This window comes from Hordeum vulgare, chromosome 4H (assembly GCF_904849725.1).
Source record: "Hordeum vulgare subsp. vulgare chromosome 4H, MorexV3_pseudomolecules_assembly, whole genome shotgun sequence".
Lineage (NCBI taxonomy): Eukaryota > Viridiplantae > Streptophyta > Magnoliopsida > Poales > Poaceae > Hordeum > Hordeum vulgare.
Window position 1 is genome coordinate 97,293,199 of NC_058521.1, and position 11,871 is coordinate 97,305,069.

The window sequence follows — 11,871 nt, forward strand, 5'->3', positions numbered from 1 at the left end:
GGCTCTGCCGCCCCCAAACTCAGCTCTATAAATTCACTTTCGTCCCAGAAAAATCAAGAGAGAAGATTTCGTCGTGTTTGCGATACGTAGGCGCCGCCACATCCTGTTCTTCATCTCGAGGGCAGATCTGGAGTCCGTTTTGGGCTCCAGAGAGGGGAAATCGTCGCCATCGTCATCATCAACCTTCTTCCCTCTCCAATTCCATGAAGCTCTTCATCGTTTGTGAGTAATCTATTCGTAGGCTCGCTGGACGGTGATGAGTAGGATGAGATCTATCATGTAATCGAGTTAGTTTTGACGGGGATTGGTCCCTAGTATCCACTATGTTCTGAGATTGATGTTGCTACTACTTTGCCATGCCTAATGCTTGTCACTAGGGCCCGAGTGCAATGATTTCAGATCTGAAATTATTATGTTGTCACCAATATATGTGTGTTTTAGATCCGATCATGCAAGTTGTAGGTACCTACTATGTGTTATGACCCGGCAACCCCGGAGTGACAATAACCGGAACCACTCCCGTTGATGACCATAGTTTGAGGAGTTCATGTGTTCACCAAGTGCTAATGTGTTGTTCCGGTTCTTTATTAAAAGGAGAACCTTAATATCCCTTAGTTTCCTTTTGGACCCCGCTGCCACGGGAGGGATGGACAATAGATATCATGCAAGTTCTTTTCCCTAAGCACGTATAACGACACACGGAATGCATGCCTACATCACATCGACGAATGGGAGCTAGCCACATATCTCTCCGTCTTATAACTGTTGCATGATGAATATCATCCAAACAAATCACCGACCCATTGCCTACGAGTTTGTCCCACTACTGTTGTTACTACTGTCACTGCTGTTGTCACTTGTTTTGCTATGCCGTTGTTACTACTGTTGCTGCTGCTGTTACTTGTTTTGCTCTGCTGCTGTTACTACTGTTGCTGCTGCTGTTACTTGCTTTGCTCTACTGTTAATGGCTACTGTTGCTACTTGCTACTGTTGTCACTACTGTTGTTCCTTGCCACTACTGCTACTCGTTACACTGTTGCTACCTGCTACAATACATTTTCTCGCACCGTTGCCGGGAAAGACTATTTCCCGTCTACGGGCAACTTCTGGCGCCATTGATACGACAGTCAGGAATAGTCTGCCTTGTCAACAGATTGTTTCTGGCACCGTTGTTATCATACTACTTTGTTGTTGATACTTTGCTTGCAGATACTAATCTTTCAGGTGTGGTTGAATCTGACACATTCAACTGCTAATACTTGAGAATATACTTTCACTTCCCGTCGTGCGAATCAACAAATTTGGGTTGAATACTCTACCCTCAAAAATGGCCTCGATCCCACGCGCTGGTGGGCTATTGCAAGACAATTTCTAATTGTTGAGCAATCGAGAATAGCATTTTTCTTGCCGTTGCCATGGATCTCCTAACAGTGATGTCCATCTACGAGAGGAGATTCGGATCTAGGTACCCTTGTAGATCTCACAGCAGGAAGCGTTAAGAAACGCGGTTGATGTAGTGGAACGTCTTCACATCCCTCGATCCGCCCCATGTATCGTCCCACGAACCGTCCTGCGATCAGTCCCACGATCCGTTCCGATCTAGCGCCGAACGGACGACACTTGCGCGCTCAGCACACGTACAACTCAACGATGATCTCGGCCTTCTTGATCCAGCAAGCAACATGGAGAAGTAGATGAGTTCTCCGATAGCGTGACGGCGCTCCGGTGGTGGTGACGATCTACTCCTGTAGGGCTCCGCCCGAGCTCCGCAGAAATCCGATCTAGAGGAAGAACTATGGTGTCTAGATCTGAGTTGCACGTGGGAAAACTTGTCTCAAATCAGCCCTAAATCACCACTATATATAGGAGGGAGGGGAAGGAGGCTTGCCTTGAGGGCTAAGCCCTCAAGGGTGCGCCGTCTAGGAGGAGAGGAGGAATCCTACTCCAATTAGGATTGGAAAGTGGAGTCCTTCTCTTCCTTCCCACCTCCCCTTTTTTCTCTTTGGTTTTTCTTCTCTTGGCTCCAAGGCATTCTTGGGCTGTCCCACCAGCCCACTAAGGACTGGTGCGCCACCCTAAAGCCATTGGGCTTCCTCCGGGTGGGTTTCCCACCTCCCGATGAACTTCCGGAACCCATTCGTCACTCCCGGTACAATGCCGGTAATGCCCGAAAACCTTCCGGTAACCAAATGAAACCATCCTATATATCAATCTTAGTTTCCGGACCATTCCGGAAACCCTCGTGACGTCCGTGATCTCATCCGGGACTCCGAACAACATTCGGTAACCACACATACAACTCAACTATACTAAAACATCATCAAACCTTAAGTGTGCAGACCCTGGATGCCCATATTGGATCCTACATATTCTCTGAAGATCTTATTGCTTGAACCTCAGTGTCAAGGATTCATATAATACCGTATGTCATTCCCTTTGTCCTTTGGTATGTTACTTGCCTGAGATTTGATTGTCGGTATCTGCATACCTATTTCAATCTCGTTACCGGCAAGTCTCTGTACTCGTTCTATAATACAAGATCCTGTGACTTACACTTAGTCACATTTCTTGGAAGGCTTGTGTGTGATGTTGTATTACCGAGTGGGCCCCGAGATACCTCTCCGTGAGACAGAGTGACAAACCCCAGTCCTGGTCTATACTAACTCAACGGACACCTTCGGAGATACCTATAGAGCACCTTTATATTCACCCAGTTACATTGCGACGTTTGATGCACACAAGGTATACCTCCGGTGCCAGTGAGTTATATGATCTCATGGTCATAGGAACAAATACTTGACACGCAGAAAACAGTAGCAATAAAATGACAGGATCAATATGCTACGTTCATAGTTTGGGTCTTGATGGGGTCATAGTCCTAGGGTAGGGTCATAGGCCTGCCATACAGGTCCTACCCAAGGACTATCCCACACAAAGGGCAGGACCCTAAGTCTGCCCCGACTGAATTAAGGAGTCCCCATCATCCAGTCGGCAATAGGTCCTGTATCATCCAGTCGGAGACTAGCATTCAGAGAATACCAAGCTAACCGATTGGATACACTCGGTACATCGTAACCTCTCTGGAGGGAAACGGTCGTACGTTTCCGGGTGCATTTATTAGCATTTGCATACGTTACCTGTAACGTATGCATTCAATCCCCACTACTCCGCCCCCATACCGGAACCGTTGTGGAGGGCAGCGCACTCTATATAAGCCGCCCTCCCCCACTGGTAGAGGGGTTAGCAAATCATTGTATTCCATATTACACTCGACAACAAGCTCCGAGAGAGCACTGAGACGTAGGGCTGTTACCTCCACCGCGGAGGGGCTTGAACTCATACAACCTCGCCGTAGCTAGGACTCTGCCCATCTCATTCCTACCCTACACATCTACTGTCAGGCTTATACCCACGACAGTTGGCGCCCACCGTGGGGTAGGCGTCTAAGCGACTTCCGGCGAGTTTGTGACTACTTCCTTTCGTCATGTCGTCCAGTGGAGATTCGAGCATGGGTCACCAAATCCTCTTCGGTGCTCTCTCCTTCTTCGTCGACGATTCGGCGTGGCTTCGGGATGGCCCCCTTGACATCGAGGCGCTTCCCCGTCGCGGGGCTACGCACTTCCGTGCTGGCGCTCGCGGCGTTCTTCTTCTTCAACAGCCGACTCCGGTGTCGACCTGCACCGCTGCCACGCGCCGCAGCAAGCGGTCCCACCGTCCGCGGCTCCAGCGTTGGGTGCAACACGCCCAGGCGCGCCAGAACGCATCTTCGCAAGTGGAAGTTCTTGAGTCTGTAGTGGTTGCCCCGTCGGCCCAGCACTCGGACTCGGTTCCGACTGAGTTTCCTTCCGAGTATGTGGGTCACGGGCCCGCAGCAGAAGTACACATGGCCAACTCCCATGAAGATCCCCGTCAGGCTGGCCGGAACGAGCACGAGATCGGCGAAGCGTCCGGCGCACGTCGTCCACCTCGCCGTTCCGCTAGTCGGCACACTCGGCGGAGCAACGTTGAGCTGTTCCGCACACCCCTCCTCAACTTGGCCGCGGCTGCCAAGATAGTCGATTCCCTTCAGCCGACTAATTCGGAGGCTGGAAGGGGGATTGAGCAGATCCGAGCCCTGTTGCACACGGCGCAGCAGCAGAATTCGGCAGTCTCCCAGTCGCACAACTGGATCTACAATAGTTCCATCCACGCAAACACGCATCAGTCGATTCACAACCCTGGATCCCATCAGCGCCACAGGGGAGGCAGCCGTTCCGTGATTCACGAAGATCGTCGCCGCTCACGCACCCCTCTGCAGGGTGGGCCCTATGGGTCCCGACATCATGATGATCGGCGTTCAGTCGGCGATACTTACGACCCAAGACCCGACGGACGTATCGCCCAGCGAAGAGTCGACAGAGGTCGAGCCCATCGCGATGGTCGCGATATGGACCGTCCGAGTGGAAGCGGGGCCATCGTGTCTGGTCCCGAGTGTTTTAGTCGAGCCATCCGCTCGGCTGACATCCCGCCCAACTTCCGATTGGCAGCGGGAATCAGTAAGTTTACAGGAGAGTCCAAGCCGGAAACATGGTTGGATGACTACCGAGTGGCAGTCCAGATCGGAGGAGGGGACGACCATGTCGCTATGAAGCACCTCCCTCTGATGCTCGACGGCTTGGCGCGAACGTGGCTGAACCAGTTGGCCCCCTCGAGCATTGACAGTTGGGCGGATCTGGCCCGAGTGTTCATCAGGACCTTCGAAGGGACGTGCAAACGCCCTGCAGGCCTTGTAGAACTCCAGCACTGTGTCTAGAAGCCGAATGAACCCCTGCGCGACTTCATCCAGCGTTGGACAACTCTCTACCACACAGTGGAGAACGTCACCGAGCATCAAGCAGTCTGCGCCTTCAAGGCAGGCGTACGGTACAGAGAGTTGTACCTAAAGTTCGGTCGAATAGGCAACATCTCCATGAGTAAGATGATGGAGATAGCGGCTCGCTATGCAAACGGCGAAGAAGAGGACCGCATCCGGAGCGGCAAGCACAAGACAGTCGGCGATGCTGACGGAGGTAACACTCGGAAGCAGAAACAGAAAGCTCCACCCACACCGCAAGCAGAAGCTGCAGCCATGACCAATGCCAAGTTCAAGGGCAAAGGGAAGGTGCAGTTTACCCCCAAGAAGAAGCCGTTCAATAATCCATCTTGGACCAGCCCTCTCCGGTTCACACGAAGATGGACGAAGAAGGCAACCCCATATATGCGAAGCATACCACTCGACAGTGTCGCCTCCTGATCCAGGGGTTCAGCGAAGGGCAACCTAGTGAGAAGGACCATGAACAGGATGAGGAGGATAAGGAGGATCCGTTCCCCCAAGTCCATGCAACCCTGATGATCTTTGCTGACGTCGAGAGCAAGAGCCGACTGAAGCTGGTGAACAGAGAGGTGAACATGGCCACCCCTTCCAACCCCAAGTTCCTCAAATTGTCCCAGACTGCCATCACCTTCGACCAGTGGGATCACCCGGCACATGTACCCACCCCGGGAAGACAGGCCCTGGTCGTCGACCCGGTGGTAGAAGGAGTCTGACTGCGCAAAGTCCTCATGGATGGCGGCAACGGCTTGAACATCATGTACGCCGACACCCTCAAGGGGATGGGCATCCCGATGTCCACACTCAGCAAGAGCAGCATGCAGTTCCACGGAGTCGTTCCTGGACGGAAGGCCAAATCACTCGGCTAGATCGCGTTGGACGTCGTTTTCGGCTCCGACAAGAACTTCCGCAAGGAGAAGCTAACGTTCGAAGTGGTTGACTTCCAGAGCGCTTATCACGCAATTCTGGGTCGCCCAGCGTATGCGCACTTCATGGCCCGTCCATGTTACGTATACCTGAAGCTGAAGATGCCAGGCCCGAAGGGCGTGATCACCATCACAGGCTATCGGCAGCGGGCTGAAGAGTGTCTGTAGCAGGGATCAAGAATCGCCGACCAGCAGATGGCCGTCCTCGAGCTGGACGAGTACAAGAAAACAGTCGACCCCGCCGACCTGATGCGCTCGAAAAAGCCGGCTTCAGAGTCGGCATTTCAGTCGGCGGGAGAGACGAAGAAGGTCAGCATCCACCCGACGGACGCCACTGCTGCCCCGACGAACATCTCCACCACCCTTGATCCTAAATAGGAAGCCGAGCTCACCCAATTCCTCCGTGAGAACTGGGACATCGTCGCATGGAAACCCTCTGGCATGCCAGGTGTACCCAGGGAGTTGGCTGAGCACCGACTGCACGTGGATTCCACGGCTCGGCCTGTCCGAGAACGCCTGCGCCGGTCCGCCACGCACAAGAGGAAGGCAATCGGGGAAGAGGTGGCCAAGCTGCTGGCAGCCAACTTCATTCGCGAGGTTCACCACTCAGAGTGGCTCGCCAATGTCGTCATGGTGCCCAAGAAGGACAAGTCGCTCCGAATGTGCATCGACTTCAAGCATCTCAATAAGGTCTGCCCGAAAGACCATTTTCCGCTCCCCCGCATAGATCAAATTGTCGATTCCACTGCGGGTTGCGAGCGTCTGTCATTTCTCGATGCCTACTCGTGCTATCATCAGATCCGTCTGTATGGTCCCGATGAGTTAAAGACAACCTTCATCACCCCATTCGGGTGCTTCTGCTACATCACTATACCTTTCAGTCTGAAGAATGCAGGAGCTACCTTTATGCGCATGATCCAAAAATGTCTCCTCGACCAGATCGGTCGCAATGTGGAGGCATATATGGATGATATTGTAGTCAAGTCACGCAAAGGTTCCGACCTTCTGACTGACTTGGCAGAAACATTCGCCAACCTTCGTAGGTACGATATCAAGCTCAACCCAGCCAAATGTTCATTCGGTGTTCCCAGCGGAAAGTTACTCGGTTTCTTCGTTTCCGAACGAGGGATCGACGTCAACCCCGAAAAGATCGGGACCATCGTCCGAATGGAGAGGCCGGTCAGAATACACGATGTTCAACGGCTCACAGGTTGCCTAGCGGCTTTGAGCAGGTTCATCAGTCGACTCGGTGAAAAAACACTTCCTCTGTACCGACTCATGAAGAAATCAGATACCTTCGAGTGGACAGACGAAGCCCAAGTCGCATTCGACGACCTCAAAGTCCTACTTTCCACCCAGCCGGTTCTTACTGCTCCGCTCAGTAAAGAGCCCCTTCTTCTATATATCGCGGCTACAAATCAAGTTGTCAGTACTGTTCTTACAGTCGAGCGAGAAGAAGAAGGCAAAGCATACAAAGTTCAACGGCCAGTGTACTACGTCTCCGAAGTCCTGACTCCTTCCAAGCAGAGGTATCCCCATTATCAAAAACTTATCTATGGGATCTATATGACTGCGAAGAAGGTGGCTCATTATTTCCAAGACCACTCGGTATCTGTCGTTTCTGATGCTCCATTGTCGGAAATTCTCCACAATCGAGACGCATCAGGCCGAGTGGCAAAGTGGGCAATGGAGATGTTGTACTGTGACATCAAGTTCGAGGCCAAGAGAGCTATTAAGTCTCAAGCCTTGGCTCACTTTATAGCAGAATGGGTAGAACAACAGCAACCGACCCACATCTACTCGGCTCATTGGACAATGTTCTTCGATGGGTCTAAGATGTTGAATGGCTCCGGCGCTGGTGTTGTGATCATATCACCAAAGGGCGACAAGCTCAAGTACGTGCTGCAGATACACTTTGATTCCTCCAACAACGAGGCAGAATATGAAGCTCTCCTCTACGGATTGCGCATGGCCATCTCACTCGGCGTCCGTCGCTTGATGGTCTACGGCGATTCGGATTTGGTGGTCAATCAGGTGATGAAAGAGTGGGACGTCAGGAACCCCACCATGACCACATATTGCAATGCAGTGAGGAAGCTGGAGAAGAAGTTTGAAGGTCTAGAGCTCCACCATGTTCCGAGACTGAAGAACCAAGCAGCTGATGAGTTGGCAAAACTCGGATCTACTCGGAGACCAGTCCCGAGTGATGTCTGCCTCGAGCACCTCCACCTTAACTCAGTCAAAGAAGATCCCTTCACAGAGGAACCGGTACAACCCAAGAGCACAACAGATCCGACTGAAGTCGATGTACCTGTTGTGGTTGATCTAGTCATGGAGATTCTGGCTGTCATTCCCGATTGGACTGTGCCGATCATGGCATATATCTTGAGGCAAGAACTTCCAGAAGACGAAGTCCAAGCCAGGCAGATAATCCGCAGGTCGAAGTCATTCACTGTCATTGAAGGTCAATTGTACAAGGAGAGTATCTCAGGCGTTCTTCAACGATGCATCTCCCCGGAGGAGGGGCAGCTGATTCTGGAGGATATTGACTCGGGGACCTGCGGTCATCACGCCTCTTCGAGAGCAATCGTAGCCAAGGCATTCAGGGCTGGCTTCTTTTGGTTGCAGGCTAACGAGATGGCTAAGGATATGGCTGATCGATGTGAGGGCTGCCAGTTCTACTCCAACAAGTCCCACAAGCCAACGTCCGCGTTGAAGACGATCCCTCTGGTGTGGCCGTTTGCAGTGTGGGGATTAGATACAGTCGGACCGTTCAAGACAGGCCAAGGTGGATACACACATCTGTTGGTGCCAGTCGACAAGTTCAAGAAATGGATCGAAGTGAAGCCCATCAAGAAGCTCGACGCTTCGACAGACGTCAAGTTTGCCAGGGACATCATCTTCAGATTCGGTGTACCTCACAGCATAATTACGGACAACGGGACAAACTTTGACTCGGACATATTCAAAGGTTTCTGTACAAGCCAGGGCATCCGAGTGGATTTTGCTTCCGTAGCACATCCTCAGTCCAATGGACAAGCAGAGCGGGCAAACGGGCTTATTTTGCAAGGATTGAAGCCCCGACTCCTGCGAGAGATAGGACATGCCGCTGGCGCTTGGGTTACCGAGCTACCTTCAGTGCTGTGGGGACTTCGCACAACCCCGAACAGATCTACAGGGCGATCACCGTTCTTCCTCGTTTATGGAGCAGAAGCGGTCCTTCCTAGTGACTTGCTTCACAATGCGCCACGAGTCGAACTCTTCTTCGAAGCCGAAGCAGAACAAGCAAGGCAAGACGGAGTGGATCTTCTGGAAGAGGAGCGCGAGATGGCGTTAACTCGCTCGACCATTTATCAACAAAATCTACGGCGTTTTCATGCACGCCACGTCAGAAGTCGAACGTTCCAAGCAGGCGACCTAGTGCTCCGAGTGGATCAACAAAGACCTCACAAGTTGGCTCTGGCCTGGGAAGGACCCTTCATCATCTCCAAGGTGCTGAACATCGGAGCATACAGACTCTACAACATCGAGAGGGAGACAGACGAGTCGCGCGCATGGAACGGAGATCTCCTGAAGCGCTTCTACACGTGACCGTCGACTGAAGCGATGTAACGAACAAGTATTGGCAAAATAGTATAAAGCAGATTGAGTTTTTTGTAGGTTCAAAGTTCTTCCGTGGTTGTAGACTCCAGTCTCAAAAAAAAAACTTAGCTGCGATCCAGAATCGCCTAAGTATTAACTTTCTCCGAGCGTGTACTTAACGTCACACTCGGGGGCTTAGCTGCGATCCAGCATCGCCTAAGTGTTAACTTTCTCCGAGTGTGCACTTAACGTCACACTCGGGGGCTTAGCTGCGATCCAGCATCGCCTAAGTATTAACTTTCTCTGAGTGTGCACTTAACGTCACACTCGGGGGCTTAGCTGCATCCAGCATCGCCTAAGTATTAACTTTCTCCGAGTGTGCACTTAACGTCACACTCGGGGGCTTAGCTGCGGTCCAGCATCGCCTAAGTATTAACTTTCTCCGAGTGTGTACTTAACGTCACACTCGGGGGCTTAGCTGCGATCCAGAATCGCCTAAGTGTTAACTTTCTCCGAGTGTGCACTTAACGTCACACTCGGGGGCTTAGCTGCGATCCAGCATCGCCTAAGTGTTAACTTTCTCCGAGTGTGCACTTAGCGTCACACTCGGGGGCTTAGCTGCGATCCAGCATCGCCTAAGTATTAACTTTCTCCGAGTGTGTACTTAACGTCACACTCGGGGGCTTAGTTGCGATCCAGCATCGCCTAAGTGTTAACTTTATCCGACTGTGCACTTAACGTCACACTCGGGGGCTTAGCTGCGATCCAGCATCGCCTAAGTATTAACTTTCTCCGAGTGTGCACTTAACGTCACACTCGGGGGCTTAGCTGCGGTCCAGCATCGCCTAAGTACTAACCTTCTCCGAGTGTGCACTTCACGTCACACTCGGAGGCTTAGCTGCGATCCAGCATCGCCTAAGTACTAACCTTCTGTGAGTGTGCACTTCACGTCACACTCGGGGGCTTAGCTGCGGTCCAGCATCGCCTAAGTACTAACCTTCTCCGAGTGTGCACTTCACGTCACACTCGGAGGCTTAGCTGCAATCCAGCATCGCCTAAGTACTAACCTTCTCTGAGTGTGCACTTCACGTCACACTCGGGGGTTTAGCTGCGATTCAGCATCGCCTAAGTATTAACCTTCTCCGAGTGTGCACTACACGTCACACTCGGGGGCTTAGCTGCGATCCAGCATCGCCTAAGTATTAACCTTCTCCGAGTGTGCACTTCACGTCACACTCGGGGGCTTAACAGCGATCCAGCATCGAGTGTTTGCCTTTGGTTTCACCAAGAAACGCCAAACAAAAACTCGAATCAACATTGCAATAGAAGAGCAAAAATCGGATTCCAAAATCCTCGCAAAGATAGCTAACTCGATGCGGATCAAGCTTACCCGCACCGATTTTAAAGTATGACGGCCAACAGAAGTGGCCAAAGTACCTTACAGATAAACACTCGGCATACCGAGGATAAAGTTTCTTACGCGTTAGGTGGGCCGGCGCCAGGACTGGAGGGCTCCACGAAAGTGTCCAAGTCGATTCCGTCGGCGATGCGGGTAGCACTCTCAAGGAACGTCTCCATGAAGTCTTCGAATCGAAGTTTCTTCGTGTTGGCGACCTTCAGCGTCTTCGGTTTTTCCTCACGCACCTCCTTGCAATGGACTCGGACCAAGGACAGAGCAACATCTGCACCGCAACGAGGTGCAGATTTCTTCCACGACTGCACTCTGTTGGGAATCTCCTCCAGTCGGGTCATCAGGTTCTCCATCTCCTGCCGCGACTCATCTTCTGGCCAAAGCTCCTTGTCGATTCAGTCGACGACTTCTCTCAGTCGACCGATGAAAGGACCAACTTTGCCCACGCGGATGTGTGCACAGAGCAGATCCCGATTGGCATCGTCGCCGAGTGGAACATTCTCAAGAATCGAACGCTCCACGTCAGCCGCTTCAGCTTCGGCGTCAAAGCAAAAATCTGCGACAATAGGACAAACAGACAATAAGCGCCGAGTGCTACGCGCATAGCACAACCACTTGGAAAAATAAGGACTTACCAGCCAGACGCGTCATCATCTGCCGAGCCCAGTCGCTGACATATTTCTCTTGTGCTCTGCATCGTTTGTTCAGCACGTCCATCTGACTCATCAGCGCAGTCCTCTGCTTCCCCATCTTTTCCACTTCCTCAGTCAACACCTTGTTCACTTCACGCGCCTGCTCCAATGACTTCTCCCGTTCCGCCAGAGCATCCTTCATGCCGACCATTGCAAGCATGGCCGCATCAAGTTCACCAGCGAACTGATTCCTCTCCGCCTTCAGAGCCTCATAGGCCGTCCCCATTTCACAAGTTTTCTGCCAACAAAAACAAGGGACAATCAGAAAGTTCAACAGTTAACAGTCTAAGTTCTTCAGACCCCTGCCGACGCAAGCAGTCGACAGCGGTCTCGGGGACTACACCCAGTGGGTTCACTAAGAGTGACCCCACTGGCATGCACCTCAAGCAGGCCTGCCCTATTGAGATGCAT